The following is an 18,872-nucleotide window of genomic DNA, read 5'->3' on the forward strand; positions in this document are numbered from 1 at the left end:
GCTTGCATCCTGCCCCAATGGAAGAGGCTGCTTGGGCCATTTGCCTTCACCAGCAAGCAAGAGTTCTTCCCCTCAGAGAGAAACAGAGCAGAGGCCAGATATGATCTCTCCCCACTCTGCCTGTGAGGGGCCCTGCTTCATCGGGGCCATGGGTGCCTCGGGGGTGGGGTGCTTTGGGTTCCAAGGCTTGAGAAAGGGTTATAGAAAGGCCTCTAGAACCGGGCGTGGTGGTGCATGCTTGTAATCCCAGTACTTGGGAGGCTGAGACAGGAGGATTGCAGGTTTGCAGCCGTCTCAGCAACTTGTGAGATTCTCTGCGAATTAGTGAAGACCCTGTTTCAAAATAAAAAAAAGAATAAGTTAATAGGACTGGGGTGTGGCTTGGACATAGACTGCCCCTGGTAGTTTTCGTCTTCCAGTTTTGTATCTCCTCCAGACTGAAAGGAATCTCTTGCTCACTGTTCCTGAGCCTTCTGTAAGTCTGCGGGGTTGCTGTGGAGATGGAGCCTGTACAGGGTCCTAATGCCTGTTGATAACTGAGCCAAAGTCAGTGTTTTGAGGATCTCTTCTCCACTGGGTTCTCCAGCCTCAGTGCTGAGCTGTGGTGTAGACAGAGGTGGGTGGGGCAGAATGTCTACAGTCAGGGCCAGCACAGGCTAGTGCTCTATTGACAGAGATTAGGAAATTACGGGAGCATAGAAGAAGCCACCCATCCCAGCCTGGGGTGATCGTGGAGAACTTTTTAGCTGTGATATCTGTTAGGGCCTCTCAATATATGGGAAGAAAGGAGAACCACTTGGCTAAGGCTTCCTGTCCCCAAAGGACCACACATTTAATTTAGTGCACTCTTGTAATCCCAGCAGTTGAGAGACTGAAACAGGAGGATTGCTGTTTGCAGACAGCCTCAGCTACTTAGTGAGGTCCTTTGCAACCCAGTGAGAACCTGTTTCAAAATAAAGAATAAAAAATAGAGCTAGGGGTGTAGCTCAGAGGTAGAATGCCCCTGGGTTCCATCCCCAGTACCGAAAAAAAAATTTTTTTTATAGTACTGGGGATTAAATTCAGGGGCATTCTACCCTGAGCTACAACCTAAACCCTATATATACCTTTTTAATTTGGAAACAAGGTTGCTGAGAGCCTCACTAATTTGCTAAGGCTGCTCCTGAACCTGTGATTCTTCTGTCTCAGCCTCCCAAGTACTGGGATAACGAGCATATGCCACCACGCCTGGGTCCCACAAATTTAATGTTGGCTATCCTTTTCCAAAATCCAAGTTAGAGACACAGCCATTGTATCTTTATAGTGTGAGAAACATTACATTATTATATGTGCATATTTAAATGCAATGTGATGGATGTAACTCTTTGTTATTTCTTTGTTATTTTTCGAGTTTTGTGGGGGTTGAGGGCGGAAGGGCAGCGAAGCAGCCCACACCCCTATTGTGTCAGGTTAGGTTTCTTGGGAGACTCTTACCAAGGTGGAGTGAGGAGGACAAGATAGAGGCAGCTGGAGCAGGATCCAGCCAGGAGAGGCTGGAGAGCGCAGCAGAGAATAGAAAGAGAGGAGGCAGACGGGCAGGAGAGCCCCCGATGGTGGTGCCCGGTTGCTTCCAGGTCTGGGCTGTTGTGAACAGCGCGGCTATAAATACGGGTGTGCGAATGTCTCTTTGGGATCCTGCTTCCAATTCGTCTGGATCTATATCCAGAATTGGATTCCAGAAACTCTATGTTTAATTAATTAATATTTATTGTTGTTTTTGAGGAAACTATACATTTTTCCAAGTGGTGGCACCATTTTCACTCTTATCAGCCCTGCGCCAGGGTTCCTGACATTTGCCCGATAGCAGATCACGAAGGGTTCCCGGAACCCTAAGATTCAACAACTTTCTCTTTGCCTCAGTTGAGCACAAGAACCCTATAGAGCGAGTGTGTAGCTTTCTGACCCGAGATGGTAGATGGCTTCAAAGCTGCTACAACTTCAGTTTTGTTTCAGGCAAGACCAGCTGACAGGTGCCTTCCACAGGGTGGCACTGTGGGCCGCAGAGTCACACAAGTGCTTTTTACCGACAGGGCGGGCAAGAGATAGCTAGATTTTTCCAGCCTACACAGCCACATTTGGTTGGGCGGGACTTGGCAAATTGTCTCATTCAGCTGCGTAACTCTCCTGTGATTAAGCAAACAAAATAAAAATCACATCTTTAAAAGTAGAAACTAGTGCAAGCCAGTGTGGTCGGTCTTGTTTTCCTGCTTACCCTTGTATTGCCAAGGCCCACCTGAAGTCATTGCACAGAAAAGGCAATCAATAAACATTAGGGCTGGGGCTGGAGCCCGGGGGGAAGAGTACTGGCCTAGTGTGCATGAGGCCCTGAGTCCCAATCCTCAGCAGCACAAAACAAGCAAAACACAAGACAAGGGTTCGGTTTGGAGGTTCTAGTGATGGTGGTAAAGGTTGTGACCATTGGGCGTGGTGGCACACGCTTGTAATCCCAGTACTTGGGAGGCTGAGACAGGAGGATCATGCAGGTTTAAAGCCAGCCTCGGCTACTTAGTGAGGCTCTCAGCAACTTAGTGAGACCCTGTTTCCAAATAAAATATAAAATATGTCTGGGAGTGTAGCCAAAGGGTAGAAGGTTTCTGGGTTCCATCCCCAGTACCCAAAACTCATGTGTTAAAGGCAATACAGCAATGTTCAGAGATGAGCTGATTGGCTGATGAGCCCTCTGATCTCATCAGTGGATTAATGCATTTGATGGATTAATAATCTCCAGGGCTGGGAGATGGTAACTGTAAGTGGGTGGGGGCTGTGGTTGGAGGAGATAGGCCACTGGGAGCATGGCCTTGGGGACTGTATCTATTCCTGGCCCCTTTCTGGCCCTGTCTCTGTCTGTCTGTCTGTCTGTCTGTCTGTCTGTCTCCCTCTCTCTCTCCTTCCTGGCTACCATGAGTTTGAGCACTTTTCTTCCACCATGGTATTTCACCTTGGAACCTGCCTACCTTGGGCTGGGTCCTCTGAGACTGTGAGCCAACATAAATCTTCCCTCCTCTAAGTTGTTCTTGTCGGGTATCTTTGTTACAGCCATAAAAAGCTGACTAATACAAAGTATTGATGGTTTCACAACCTGAACCTGCATTGGTAAAGCCTTACTATAGGGAGCCAGCTGTTCTCTGGCCTGGAAATATCCAACGTACATGGCAGTCCCCCACTAAAAAATCCTTATGACCCTCTTGCTTCCTTACTTGTGTATTGTTCTTCTCATTTTGTTTATAGAGCTCTTTATCTGCTGCATTCTTTTTTTCATTCCAACAATTTCTTAGATTATATTTATTTATTGTTATTTTTGATGGTACTGGGGGTGGAACCCAGAGGCTTTCTACCTTCGGGCTATACTCCCAGACCTATTTTTTATATTTTATTTGGAAACAGGGTCTCACTAAGTTCCTGAGAGCCTCACTAAGTAGCTGATTTTGCTGTCTTTGAACCTGCACGATCCTCCTGTCTCAGCCTCCTAAGCTCTGGGATTACAAGCATGAGTCACCAGGCTTGGTTAAGGGTAACTACCTTTACTACCATCATAACCACCCTCAGCACCACTGTTACCACCTCCATTATGACCAGCATCACTACCTTCACCATCACCACTATCACTGTTACCATAAGTACTACCACATTACCGCCACCGCCGCCGCCACCACCACCACCACCACCACCACCACCACCACCACCACCACCACCATTAGCCAGCTTTGCATTACAATAACAAAACACCTGGGACAAGCTAACTAAAGAGGTCTGTGTAGCTCACAGTCTGGAGCCTGGGAGTCCAAGTGGCATGGTGCAGGCTCTTGTGGGTCTCTCCTTGTCTGCAGCACCCCGTGGCATTGCAATGAGAGAAGAATATGCAGGAGTGAGTGGTCACAATGCCAGGCAGGAAATCAGAGGACGGGTCTTCAATGGACCCCCAAACCTCCAACAAGGCCCCGCCTCTTTTTAAAATTTTAATTTTTATATTTCTAGTGATACATTATAGTTTTGCATCCTAGTGAAGTTCACAGTGGTAGTGACATAAATGCACACAGCACTAGGTGGGCTTTACCCGGCTCCCTCCCCGCTCCCCTCCTTCCTCACACATGCTATTGATTGAGATTGACCTTGGGATTCTTGAGTATATTTATAATGTCACTGGAAGTAATTCCTTCATTGATCCTCCCTTCCCTTCCCCCAGACCTCCCCCATCACTCCACTGGGTCCCCCCATTATCTGAAGTCCTTCTTATAATCCCGATTATTCCTTAGCTTCTGCTTATGAAACAAAACACATGACCCTTCACTTTCTGTGACTGGCTAATCTCACTTAACATAATGTTCCCCAGGTCCACCCATTTCCCTGCAAATGACATAATTTTATTTTTCTTTAATGGTGAGTAGAATTTCGTTGTGTGCCTATCCCATAATTTTGTAATTCATTCGGCTATTGATGGACACCTAGGTTGGTTCCATAATTCGGTTTTTGTGAATGGTGCTGCTATAAGCATGGATATGAATTTATTACTGTAGTTTTCTGATTTCAGTCCTTTGGCTAGATAACCAGGAGTGATATAGCCAGGTCCCAGGGTGGCTCCATTCCCCATTTTCTGAGGAATCTCCACACTCATCTCCATAGCAGCTGTACTAATTTGCTATTCCACTAACATTGTAGAAGAGTTCTATTGGCCCACATTTTGGCCAACATTTATTGTTTGATTTCTTGATAACTAAGGCCCCACCTCTTAAAGGCCTAGCGCCTCAAAGCTGCTACACTAAGGACCAAGTCCTTAACCCATAGTCCAAACCATAGTAACCACCATGCCACCCCCTCCGTGGCCACCGCTGCTCTGGATTTAACCCAGGTCATCTGAGGATTGCTGCCCACTTGAATGAATGGAAACCTGTTTTCTAACCTTGGGAAAGTCATAGAACCCTTTGTTTTCATATGTCTGACGTGAAAAGATTGGTCGAGATGGTCCCCTAGACTTAGAGTGTTCTACAAGTCCATGAAAGCTGCGGGCCTTAGAAATTCACTTTTACCTTTAAAAAGGTTAGTCAATTTACTAATTATAACCTGAAAGTCCTTTTGATATTTAAAACAGCCTCTTGCTTTATCTTTGTTCTTTGAGAGTTTAGAGCTGCCTCATCTCCTAACGCCCCGAAGCCTGTATTTATAATCGGCATCTATTTCATGGTTCTGAGCCATTTTCACATAATCGTCTCTCTCTCTTTTTTTCCTTTTGCTTTAGAATAAAAGAATTAGTTCTTTTATGGTTAATATGTAGCAGAAACAAAATGATTTTTTGCGAAAGCCCTTTGGGAATTAAGGGGTTCACGGCTGTTATCACCAGGTTCCAGGTGGCTCTGAGACGGAGCTGGGTCTCGGGAGGGGAAGGCAGCCCATGCCGGAGCAACGGAGGCCAGGGCCGGGGATGTGTGGATGAGCTACAGGGGGTAGATGGTGGCTTGTTGGTGGCCAGGCAGGAGCCAGGAAATAGCAGTGTGAATTCCAGAGCAGAGGGGCATTGAAGGGCGGCAGGTCACAGAGCAGGGGGCGGGTGAGAACAGAGAGCGCAGGTGGTAGTTCTGTTCCCACGTGGGGCACCCTGAGAGGAAAGAAGCCTTACCTAGAACCCACAGATGGGTAGATGGCGGTCCGCTTGGCTTTCCCGGGTAATGCCGGTCCATCGTCTCTTAGGACGCTGAATCCAGTGGCACACCACCTGTAAATACTGGCTTTGAGTGCCTTTCTCAAATGTTGATGAGCACAAGTATGAATTTTACCTGGCGTGCACAGGGACATGTGGAGGGTAATGTTCTGGTCTTTTTATATTTAGCATTGAGACCCTAATAATATCAAGTTAGCATGCTGTATCCACCGACCAGATGTTCCCGCGAACATTCTGGGTGGGATGGTCCCATGCCTCGCATGCAGTCTCTGCTGTCTCTTCCAGTGTGGATGGACGTGTCCCCGCCTTCTGCACGCAGACACCTGCAGGGAGGTCAGGTGAGGGCCTGTGGTTGAGATGAGAAGAGTGAGGTGTGTCCACCCTGAGAGGCGCGTTCAGACAGTCTCCACCTGGGCTCACAATGGCAGCGCAGCGGGCGAGGACGATGCTACGGCATGGTGGGAGGCCTATGGTGTTGCTTAGCGCCAATCTGGAAGGCCCCCAGGGGAGATCGGTGGGACTGGCCTCAGAGGATTGTGGTTTGGGGCCTGTGAGGGGCCGGGGGAGCCCCGGGTTCCTGCAGTGCAGCACACACAGGGTGACTGAGGTAGACTGGGGTAGACTGAGGCAGAACCGAGACTAGACCACAGAAGGCAAGATTTTGTTACAAGTGAGAGATTTTAGTATGATTCCACACCAGGCGTGGTGGTGCGTGTTTGTAATTCCAGTACTTGAGAGGCTGAGACAGGAGGCTCACAGGTTATGGCCAGCCTCAACTACTTAGTGAGGCCCTCTGCAAGTTAGTGAGACCCTGTTTCAAATAAAAGAATAAAAAATGGGGCTGGGTGTGTACTTCGGAGGCAGAGCGCCCCTGAGTTCAATCCCTAGTACTAAAAGAGATTCCACAGCACTGCATCTCTTGCTTCTCTGCATAGAATGAAAAAAAAAAATCACAAATGGGAAATAATACAGGAGGTTTATTTAGAGATATGATGGCACCTTGTGAGGAAGGCCCTGCTAAAAGAAGTGGGGAGTCGGGCGTGGTAGTATAGATCTGTCATTCCAGTACTTGGGAGGCTGAGAGAGGAGGACTGCAGGTTCGGGGACAGCCTTGACCGCTTTGTGAGACCATGTTTCAAAATTTAAAAACAAAAACAAAAACAAAGAAGAATTGGAGGGATAGCTCAGAGGTAGAATGCTCCTTGGTTCAATCCTAGTTCCATCAACCAATCAATCGTAAAACAGAGGCCAGTGGTTTGGTGTCTTCACATACCAGTACTAAAAATAAATAAATAAAATAAAAATAAAGTGGATTCAGATCTTCAGTGGATTCAGATCTGTTGTAAGTGTTGTAAACATTTTTACTCTTCTTCCGTTTTATTTGTTTATTTTTTAATTTTTGCCATATTGGGGATGGACCCCAGGGTCATTCTACCTCTGAGCTCCACCTCTATATTTTTAGTCTTTATTTTGAAACAGGTCTCACTGAGTGGCAGAGGGCCTCACTAAGTAGCTAAGGATGGCCTCAAACCGTGATCCTTCTGTCTCAGCCTCCCAAATGCTGGGATTACAAGCCTGCCCGGCTTCTTTCCCCATTTTTAAGGGATCTTTTCATGAAAAAGTTGAGGAAGGGCTGCGTGCCTGTGCCACTCACCCCTGGAGCAGAGTTGCAGCCTCAGAGGAGGTGGCAGGGAGATTTTTAGAGGGTGGGTTGGATAAAAGATGTCCTGGGGGAGGGTCAATTCCTTGACTCAGGCTCTGTAAGATCCTTGGCTTACCAAAAAAGAATTTCAGCATCCACAAGCCAGAGTCATAGACAGAAATTTACTTAGGAAATAGATATTTCAGGGAGAATACAAAAAATGTGAGAGGCATGTTTGGGGTTCAGGGCTCTTCTTTTATTTATTATTAAAATTCTTTTTTTGTGATACTGGGGTTCCTGGGAGCCATTCTACCTCCGGGTTATACTCTCAGACCTATTTTTTATATTTTAATTTGGAAACAGGGTCTCTTAAACCAGTGAGGCTGGCTTCGAACCTGCGTGATCCTCCTGTCTCCGCCTCCCAAGCGCGGGGATGACAAGCGTGCGCCACCACGCCCGGCCAGGGCTCTTCTTTTATAAGGGGGCAGGAGGAGGTATGAGGGTGGCATCAGGCCTCTTGTGTCAGTTTTTGGTGGCCTGGTCATCCTGAGAATCCGCAGGCTGATCCAAGTGTCCATTGTCTGATAATATAGAAGAGTCCCTGCATTATACATTTCTCAAGCTATCTGTCTTGTTAACAGTATGCAGGGCAATTATAATTTTATTTTCCCAGTTAACTCTAGGATCTGCAGATTTCTTAGGAATCCGGGAGAGACAGGCCTGGGAAGGAGAATTGGGGAGTAAAGATTGAGGCACGTTAACACCAGGTTCTTACATTGAAGTTATATTTTCCTTCTCCTTTCTATCGGTCTCCTTTCTACGTGTGTGTGTGTGTGTGTGTGTGTGTGTGTGTGTGTGTGTGTGTATGTGTGTGTGTATACACACACACATATATACACATATATACATACACACACGTACGCACACACGCACACACACATATTTTTCTATTCTATGTCATGGCGGGGCTGCATCCTCAGTTACAGTCAGGTCCTTCAGGGGTCGACTCTCCTTTCTTTTTGGGAAACTGGACCGCACTGGGCGTGTGAGCGGGCTATTCATGTTGTACGGTGAGGAGTATCACTAGAAGAAACAAGGGTAGAGTCTTCCTGCCCTAGAGGTGACTGCTTAGAAGCTGTGGAGACTCCTGAGAGAGAGAGGAAGGGGCTGGCCTTGCTTTTAAGCAGGTTTCAATGCAGAAACAGGTGTCCTAGCAATTCTCTTTCAGAAGCACATTTGTTGTGGTGTTAACGAATAAAGTCAACCTTCCCCAGGGCCCAGCAAAAGCGTGTTTGTGCCTCTCCGTAAAGATCTGCCCTGGGATTCCAGGCGCTTTAGATAATGGCCTTGCACTCGCTGCAGATACCCAGGCTCTTCCAGAGGGCCTGGTCCAGTGGTTCTGTGTTCATCACTCTTCCTGCAAAGGCCAGTCCTCTTGTCATTCCCGGCCAGTCTTTCTGCTGAATGAGGATTTGGGGGTAGAAAAAGCTAAGTCTCTGAACTTGCCTCTGCTTTGGGATTTTCTTTTCTTGCAGACTCTCTGGAGATTTTTGGAGGCCAACCATATGCTGTTTCTCAAAGCCATCTAGCAAAATCCTGTGAGCTGGGATCTGAGATTTCATAATGATATGAGTGTCTCCGCTTACTGGGCTCTTTTGTCCAGTGGGTTTTGATGAAGGTTGTCCAAGGATTAATGAAGGGTATGGGAATATGAAAGTTTAAGTTAAAGAAAGAGAGAAGACAAAAGCAGCTTCTCCCACGCAGAGGGTAGGGGTCCTCAAAAGGGAGCCCTAGCCAGGTGTGGTGGTGCACACTGGTAATCCCAGTACTTGGGAGGCTGAGACAGGAGGACTACAGGTTCTCAGCCAGCTACTTAGTGAGGCCCTCTGCAACTTAGTGAGACCCTGTTTCAAAATAAAGAATAAAAAATCGGGCTGAGGGTATAGCTCAGAGGTAGAATGCTCCTGGGTTCCATCCTCAGTACAAGAGAGAGAGAGAGAGAGAGAGAGAGAGAGAGAGAGAGAGAGAGAGAGAGACAGAGACAGAGAGAGAGAGACAGACAGAGAGAGAGAGAGACAGAGAGAGAGACAGAGAGAGAGAGAGAGAGAGAGAGAGAGAGAGAGAGAGAGAGAGAGAGAGAGAGAGAGAGTCAGTCCTTTGAAGGTTCTGGGAGGTGAGCTTTTATCCTTTATTGAGGTTCCCCCGCCTGCTCTTTTATGACTGGTCAGAATTGGGACTTGGGGGCCCAATGCCTTTTGCCCAGTTTCAGTCCTTAATTTGAACCCTTGTCTCATGGGCCAGTGGGCTCACATCTCTGGGTACCCCTTGTCTGCTCACCTCCCCCATCCTTGTTTACAGCAGTTGTATGCAGCCACAGAAGGGCTCAAGTTTTGATTTGCTTAGTCCCTGCCTGGTCATTGTTGCCTTTATACCTTATTAACCTTCCCTGTTTTTGTTCTTGATACAGATGTTCTCTATTAACCCTTCCTGTCCCCAGGTCCTCTGCCCTGGGCTTCGAGCCAGATGGGCATGATTCAAATCCCAGTTCCCTTAATCATCAGACCAGTGACCGCGCAAGTCCTGTGACCCCGCAAACCCTCAGTTTTCTCCGCTGTTGTTGTGATCGGATGCTCTGAGAGGTTCCTATGGGGATGGAGTGAGCCCAACACTTCAGAATCCCCAGCAGGGTATCGGCGCGTTGTATCGCGCACGAGAATCTCAACACACGATACTGCCCCCTTCCTTCCTTCCTTCTTCTTTGTGTCTGCTGTGGCATCTGGCACCAAGTAAGCACTCAAGAAATATTCATGGGAGTAATTCAAAGGCTTCTCCGTGGCCCTGTTTTGTAAGGGCACCCTGAAGTTGGACCCTCTCCAAAAGCTCCCTGGAAGAACAAAGGAAGTTTTGAAACATGCCAAAGCTACCCGTGGCTACCATCTTGAAGACGAAGCCAGGAGACAAGAGGAATGCGGACGCTAACAATAGCACTAAAATTCTAGAAGTCGTTGGCCGGGTGGAGTACTGTTGCTCTTCAGGAAGCAGCGGTGGTTGAGGGTTGTCAAGTGTCCTGAAGCACGGGGAACAATCAAAGTGACAAGAACGGCTCCTGGGTTTGGCGGATTAGTCAACAATGACCAGATCCGTCAGAGAGTGTGCGCTTTTGTAGTGCATCTTTGCTTAAGAATAGGGAACAAACACAAGACTTTTGAATGTGTCCTCATATGGGCGCTGGGGGAGTTTGTCGCCACTGTGATGCGAGGATGCTTGAAAGGGATTCAGGAGCGCGAGGGAGGCATGCGCGCTGCCGTCTCCATCCAGCCCCTTGGCAGACATTGCTAACTCATCAGGACACTCTTTCATGCCTGAGTCCCTTCAGCCTAGTAAACTGGACTCACTCCGAGTTGGCGTTTAAAATCCAACTGCTTGCTGGGCATGGCGGCACACATCTGTAATCCCCGTATTTGGGAGGCTAACCCAGGAGGATCACAGGTTCAAGGACAGCCTCAGCAAGTAGTGAGACTCTCATCAACCCAGTGAGACACTGTTTCAAAATAAAAATTAAAAAAAAAATAGGGCTGGGGGTGTAGCTTGGAGGTAGAATGCCCCTGAGTTTAATCCCGAGTGCCAAAAGAAAATAAAGTGAAAATAAGATAAAAATAAAATCCAACTGCTTATTGTCCCTGGCTTAAAATAAAGGAAAAAGGAAATCAGACATGGTGACGCCATCCCAGTATTTGGGAGACTGAGACAGGAGGATCACAGATTGGAGGACAGCCTCAACATAGACTCTTAGCCACCTAGTGAGACTCTGTTTCAAAACAAGGAATGGTGGTTTAGCTCGGAGGTAGAATGCCCCTGGTTTAGATCCTCAGAACAAAACAAAACAAAAAAGACATCTTTGTGCCCATGGGTCCAAGATCTTATTCCTCCCCATGAAGCATCAGTCAGATTCACAACATGGACCAGGTTTTGGCAGCAGCACCTTTTAATATACATGGAGATTTTAGTGAAACAGCCATTCATGTATAAAGGGTGTTTGCAATACCCTTGCCTCGTTCTCAGACATGCATCAGGGACATTAGGGGATAATTAAAATGACAGCGATTCCACCGCATCCAGGTCATCCCCGCTCACCTTGAAGTAAACAAGCTCTTTGTCACTTTTCCTCTTTGGAGATGGAACTTCCCCAGACAGTCTTCATTTCTTATGCTCCCCAAGTCCAGAAACCCACTTGGCACAGTGGGTATTTCTGCAGGAGCCACACCCAGCCATAGTGTGAGAAGAAGCCCAGGTGTGGGTGTCCGTGTCTTGATCAGGAGGCCGTGGCTGTAAGTAATAGTGCGTCCGAAGTACGTTTGACTTTAGCAATAAAGAACTCACACAGGGCGGGGCAAAAGGGCCGAGGGCAGCCGTCGGCAGGGCTGCGCAAGCATCTGGGGAGCTCTGCCTTCCCCACTGGTCTCTGTAGACCAGGCCCCTGAGTAGCTGCTTTGGGGTGAAATTCTCCACTGCCTGGGGCCACCATAACTCCCTTGGGAGATCTGCCCAAAAGGTCGCTGTTTCAGGAAGACATTTTCTTCCACACAGAGGAAGAAGATGTACCAAACTGAAAGGGGGGTGGGAACTGTTTGCCCTTGGTGATGGCGGCTCACCGATGGTTTGTGATTCTGTGTAAATTAGCTTCTAGGGGATTAAAGCATTCAGAGTGGGGTTAGTTTCATTCCTGTAAAAATATTATCTTTCTACAACTTTCCTATATGCACACAATACTCCTCTTACCACCCCGCTGTGGAAAAGTTTGGCTTAATGGATATTTTCAATCCGCTCAATGTTTTAGGATAAAATTATATTTAAAAACTTCTTTACTGGTTTTTTTTTTTTTTTTTTTTTAGGAGTCTAGAAGTCTCCCATCCCTTAGCACATTCTAATTGAGAACTAAGGATTGTGGAATCTGTCATTCTTACTGACACTCAGTTCCTCCATAAACACAAAACAGAGACCCACATGCCACACAAAATATTCAGTGCTAACACACATAAGAATCATGAGGCCCTTTGCAACTCAGTGAGACCCTGTTTCAAAATAAGGAATAAAAAATAGGGCTGGGGATGTAGCTTGGAGGTAGAATGCCCCTGGGTTCCATCCCTAGTACCACACACACACACACACACACACACACACACACACACCCCAAAAAAAAAAGGGAGACCAAAACATCAAAACAAACGTCTCATAAACTGATTGGTCGGTTAGGAGTATGAAGTAAAAATAGTTTAAAATTATTTTTATTGGTGCATTGAACTCATACATCTTAATGGAGTACAAGATGGTAGAGGAATACATACACATATCACTCATGTGAAAATGGTTTTTTAAAAAGGAGATGATTGCCAGGCATGGTGGGCACGCAGATGGTAGAGGAATACATACACATATCACTCATGTGAAAATGGTTTTTTAAAAAGGAGATGATTGCCAGGCATGGTGGGCACGCTTGTAATCCCCGCGCTTGGGAGGCGGAGACAGGAGGATCGCGCAGGTTCGAAGCCCCCCGCGCTGGCTTAAGAGACCCTGTTTCAAAAATATAAAATAGGTCTGGGAGTGTAGCCTGGAGGTAGAAGGATTTCCAGGAACCCCAGTACCACCAAAACATAATAAAATAAAAATAAAAAGGAGATGATGCCACCTCCTGCTCTGAGATAAGGCATGCCGAGAATGGCCACTGATTATGTCTTTGTCCTCTGCCCTGGCTTTGCTCAGCATCTGGAGACTTCTTAAAAGATGCCTTTGAGGTATGGGGATTGGGTGGAAGTTTTCTGGACTTCTGCACCAAATCTGCACAAAGTAATATTTTCAAAAACCACTCTTTCTGTTCAGTTTTCTTCCTCTCTCTCTCTCTCTCTCTCTCTCTCTCTCTCTCTCTCTCTCTCTTTCTTTCTTTCTTTATTTTCTTTTTTGCAGTACTGGGGATGGAACTCCAGGGCATTCTATCTCTGAGCTACACTCACAACCCAATTTTTTATTTCTTTATTTTGAAACAGGGCCTCACTGAGCTGCAAAGGGCCTCGCTAAGTAGCTGAGGCTGTCTGTGAACCACGATCCTCCTGACTCAGCCTCTCAAATGCTGGGATTATAAGCGTGCGCCACCACGCCTGGCATTCTGTTCAGTTTTCAATGTGAAGATTTTTCTAGGTTAGTATTGAGCTTAGAGACTGCCCAGATTTACCTAAGTGACAACTTCCTTAATGCTACTATGTTTCCTCGGTACATGAGCAGATATCATGGCCCCTTGGTATCCTGGGGGGCGGGAGGGACTGGTTCCAGGGCTCCTAGGGCTGCCAACATGTCTAGATGCTTAAGTCCCTTATGTAAAGTATAAAATGGTGTAGGCCTTGTACCCAACCTATGCACATGCTTCTTTATACTTAAATCATTTCTAGATGACTTAATACTGAATACAAAGTATGTGAAACTTAAATCACGGTTTTACTTTATTGTTTAGGGAATAATGGTAAGAAAGGAGTCTGTACATTTTCAATACAATGCAAGCTTCTCTTGAACCTTTCTGGTCAGTAGTTGGTTGAACCTCCGGTTGTGGGGCCTGGGGATGCAGTCTGTGGGGATGGAGGGTTGATTGTGTATGTCTCTGTTTGTGGCTCCCTTCTCCCAGTTCTGTGGTGCAGTGTGGGGATGCGGACAGATGCTCAGAACCTCTAGGATGGGAGAAGGCTGAGTATGGTGCCTGATAGGCTCCAAGTCTTAGGCGTTGATACTTTCATTCTATCTAGCTGTTCAAGTAGGTTGAATACTATTCAACAAGATCTCCTTTTGATGGCTCTTTATCTCTTCCAAAAATTCTGATTTCCATTTGGCATTTTGTCCCTTTGGTGTGAAAACTTCCTTTTGCAATTTTTTTTGTAGGGCAGATCTGCCAACAATGATTTCTCCTGGTTGCTTTTATTTGAAAATGATATTTTACTTTTGGTACGGAAGGCTGTTTGTGCTGGCTAGTAGGTGGACTATTCATCTGGAATGGTAATGCCATGGGAGAAGGCTGAGACTGAGGTGGGAGATTTGCTTCACATCTTGGTCAACAGTCTCATTGCTATAATCCAAATCAACTAACCACACAACTTAGAGGAAGAATGATTTCTTTGCTCACTTTTTTTTTTTTTTTTTTTTTTTTAGATTCTAGGGTTTTGTCTATGTTAGGCCAGGTCTGCAGAGCTCAGAGAATGGTAGCAGGAAGCAGAGAGAGAGGATGAGAGCAAGGGCTCCACTCCTGCGTCTGAAATCTGGAAAGTAAGAGAGCCAGCAAGCAAGAGACATAAGCACAGTCTCTAAGGCCACAGTCCCAGAGACCCACCTTCTCTAGCCACACCCCACCTGGTACGTTCATTACAATGGGTTTATCTGCTGATGCGATTACAACCCTCCCAACTTATTTACATCAACTCTGAACAGTCATACATGAGCTCTTCAGGGGACGTTCTGTATCTAACTCTAAATACTCCAGGTCCCAGCCCCACCCTAGAGAGGAGATAATTTGATGATTGCATAAGGCAGGAGGTTCTGGAGAACCTGCTTCCTGCTTGCCCTAGCCCTAGTGAGTAACCCAGCCTCTCTCTTGCCCTTCCTTCTCTCCTCTCTCACCTTTACTGTCAATTTCAAAAGAGGACCCAAAGTGCCAGACGTGGTGGCGCACACTTGTAATCCTCGTGCTTGGGAGGCTGAGACAGGAGGATTACGCAGGTTCAAAGCCAGCCTCAGCTACTTAGTGAGGCTCTCAGCAACTTAGTGAGACCCTGTTTCCAAATAAAATATAAAATAGGTCTGGGAGTGTAGCCTGGAGGTAGAAAAGCCCCTGGGTTCCACCACAAGTACCACACACAAAAAAAGAGGACCAAAAGGGGGACATGTGAGAGGGGGAACCCACTGTTTTAAATATAGTCAACTCTGTTTTTTTTTTTTTTTTTTTTACAACAGTTTCTCTTATTTTAGTGGGCAGACAAATTATCTAAAGATCTTGTTAAAATGAAGGTTCTGATTTTAATTCATCCGGGGTGAGCACTAGGGCTCTGTGTTTCTAACAGTCCTTTGACTTCCCAAAGCTGCAGATCCATGGGCCACACTTGAGTAGAAAGATCCTACAGGAATGAGGTGTGGCCAGGTCTTCATTAATATTCAGGTCTCAATATTAATATTGAGACCTGGGCCAGGATGCAATGTGACACTCTTTTGCAATAGCTCATGACTCTGCCACAGTGGGGCAGTAAAGTGGAAGCACAGAAAGAACAAAAGAGAGCCGGGCGTGGTGGCGCACGCTTGTAATCCCCGTGCTGGGGAGGCAGAGACAGGAGGATCGCGCAGGTTCGAAGCCAGCCATGCTGGCTTAAGAGACCCTGTTTCAAAAATATAAAATAGGTCTGGGAGTGTAGCCCGGAGGTAGAAGGGCTTCCAGGAACCCCAGTACCACCAAAAAAAAAAAAAAAAAAAAAAAAAAAAAAAAAAAAAAAAAAAGAGAAAGAACAAAAGAGCAAGCAATTGCCAATTGCTGGGTATGAGGGTGCACACCTATAATCTCAGTACTTGGGAGGCAGAGACAGGAGGATCACAGGTTCAAGGCCAGCTTCAGCAACTTAGCAAGACCCTATTTCAAAATAAAAATATAATAGGGCTTGGGGTGTAGCTCAGAGATAGAATGCCTCTGAGTTCAATCTGCAGTAACACACACACACACACACACACACACAGGTTTTGGGGTAAGAAAATTGTACATTTGGTTTATAAATCTGGCCTTTGACGGGGTATAGTCTCAAAGGCGGGAAGTTGGTATGAAGACAAAAAATATGTATACGTCTACATGAACTACAGAATTTTACCTTTTTTATCTTGTATATGCACATTCGCAGGCCAGCCTTTCGAGACAGGATGACTGTTTTGGTTAGGAATATACTCTGTGTCTATTAACAGTGACAGAGCCACAGTAGGATTTATTGGCTTCACGTAATAAGAAACCCGAGCCATTGGATGGTGGTGGCTTAGTCGATCTCTTTTTTCTGTGGTCCTAGAACTTGGTTGTCAACCTTGGCTGCATTGCCTGGGGAGCTGGAGAAAAATTCTGACGCTCAGGCTCCCACTCAGACCAATTAAATCAGAACCGCCAGGGTTAGGACCTGGGCAATGGTGTTGCCTCTCTCCCGGGACAGGACCTCTCTCCCGGGCCTACCTGCTTGGGAGCTCCCCCTCCCCAGGTCGGCAGCAAGCTCTTAACCACTCTGAGTGGCTGGGATTGGTGCAGCCCCTTGGCAGGGAGGAGCAAGGACAGGGCCAGCCTCCACATACATCTGATTGGCTGGAATTGTGTCACGTGTCTTCTGCTATTTGCAAATGCAGTCGGGAAGGTGACCTGTGAGCTTGCCCCACCTCTCTGGTAGAAGCAAGCAAGAGCCTAGAGGGTATGGGGTAAGTCTACACATACTGAGTGTTTTGAAAAGATTGCTGTTATCGCAAACGTAAAAGTTGCATGCTTAGCGTAGAAACTTTAGAAAAATGGAACAGAAGAAAGATGAGCTCATCCCAGCCTCAGGACAGAAAGACAAGAACTATCCCTGGTTTGTGGAATTTTCGGCCAGTTTCTTTCCTTTCCCTATGGTTTAGATCATGTTGTGTTTACAACGATGAATTCTCAGGTTCCATTTTTAAAGGATGAGATTTTTACACCTATTGTGAAGACTTTCTAAACTTCAGTTTTATGGTGTGCACCATATTTTATTATGTTATACCATAGTTTAACTTACCTCCCCCATTATTATAATAAAACTCTCCTATTTATTATTATTATTATTATTATTATTATTAATTAATTAATTAATTTTGGGTGTGGATATAGTACTGGGGATTGGACCCAGGGGCATTCTATCTCTGAGTTATACTCTCAGAATATTTAGAATTTTTAAAATTCTAAATATTGAAACAAAATCTCACCCAGTTGTTGAGAGCCTCGCTAAGTTGCTGCGGCTAGCTTCAAACCTGTGATCTTCCTGTCTCAGCCTCCCAAATACAGGGATTACAGGCAGGTGCCACCACCCCCAGATTCCCCCTCCCCTGTGTTTAGCTTTCTTCTTAAGAATTCCTAAAGGATGACTTGGTCAAAGAGAATGAACAGGTGTAGCCTTGGCATATGTCACCAAAGAGGCCACGAGGGTTATTCAGTGCCAGATGAACTCCAGTGAACTTCCTGTCGGGTTCCTTCTACCCAATAGGCTGCATTGCGCCAGTGGGGTCCAGTGTCTCTGCACCAAAGCTACTAGTGGGAGGGCTCTGGCAGCCTGCACGAGTAGACAGAGACACATCACTCACTGCTGACTTTCAAAGTACCTTCACCTACATTCTCCCTGACCCTCAACATATCTGTTGGCCTTTGGCCATCTTTTTTTCCTCCCACTTTATAGATGATGACTTAACTCCTAAGACTTTTGCAAATACTCCCAGCACCATCAGGGGCCCAACTGCTGGCGGGGCAGGCTGTGCCCCGTTGTGGTATTTTATTCGCCCATCTGGCCGACGCCATCCTCCTTCCAAGAGGCGTTGCCATGGTAACCCCCTCCTCTTTGCACAAGAAGTGTGGGTGGCAAGGTCCTTCATGCTTAGTATGTTTGATATTTTACCTTTCAAAAAATTCTTCGGGGGAAGTTCAAGTTGGCCTGTTGAACAAAACAAATAAGATCTTATGGTCAACAAGGGCGAAGGGCGGCGGCTTTGATCACAGGGAAAGCCTGCCCTGGCCCAAAACCCGAGACCAGAGTGAGAAGGTCACGTCCGGCTGCACTCGAGACAAGAAAGGAATGGGAACAACCGCTCAGTGCCGATGGCGACCGACTCGGGTCCCCGACACCTCGGGAAGCTCTACGCTCAGTGGGCTGCTGAGATGGAATGAGCCCCATCCCAAGCCCAGCCTCAGGAATGCAGGAAGGCAGGCATTTTTCTCTTTTCTGCAGTGCACTTGGGGGGTCCTGGGGCTTCCCCTGCCTTTCTGGGTGGCACCACACCACAGTTCTCTTTAAACAGGAGGCCCTTAAAAATGCCGGGCAAGAATACTGAAATCGCATGTCTGTAATTCCAGTATTTAAGAAGCTGAAAGAGGAGGATTGTAGGTTTGAGGAGAGCCTCAGCAACTTAGAGAGCCCCCAGAAACCTAGTGAGATCTTGTTGCAAGATAAAAAATTAAAATAGGGCAGGGCATGTGGCTCAGAGGTAGAACACCCTGGGTTCAATCTCTGGCACCCCTCCCCCAGTGCACACGTGTTACAGAGCACGCACACGGAGAGCTTCATGCGGCTCAGGAGGGATCAGGTAGCCTGATATCCTCCCCATTCCCATCCTCTGATAACTGGTCAGAGAGCCTCAGAAGTTAGACCTCTAAAGCTTTTATTGGGATTCAGTTTCAACTTCTTCCTCTAGCTAGCTTCCTCTGGCTATAGGAAGAGTTTAGGGATAGGTATCAGGCTCAAGTAGTCCAATGGGTTGTAGAACTAT

The sequence above is a fragment of the Muscardinus avellanarius genome (assembly GCF_963383645.1).
Source record: "Muscardinus avellanarius genome assembly, chromosome: 5".
Lineage (NCBI taxonomy): Eukaryota > Metazoa > Chordata > Mammalia > Rodentia > Gliridae > Muscardinus > Muscardinus avellanarius.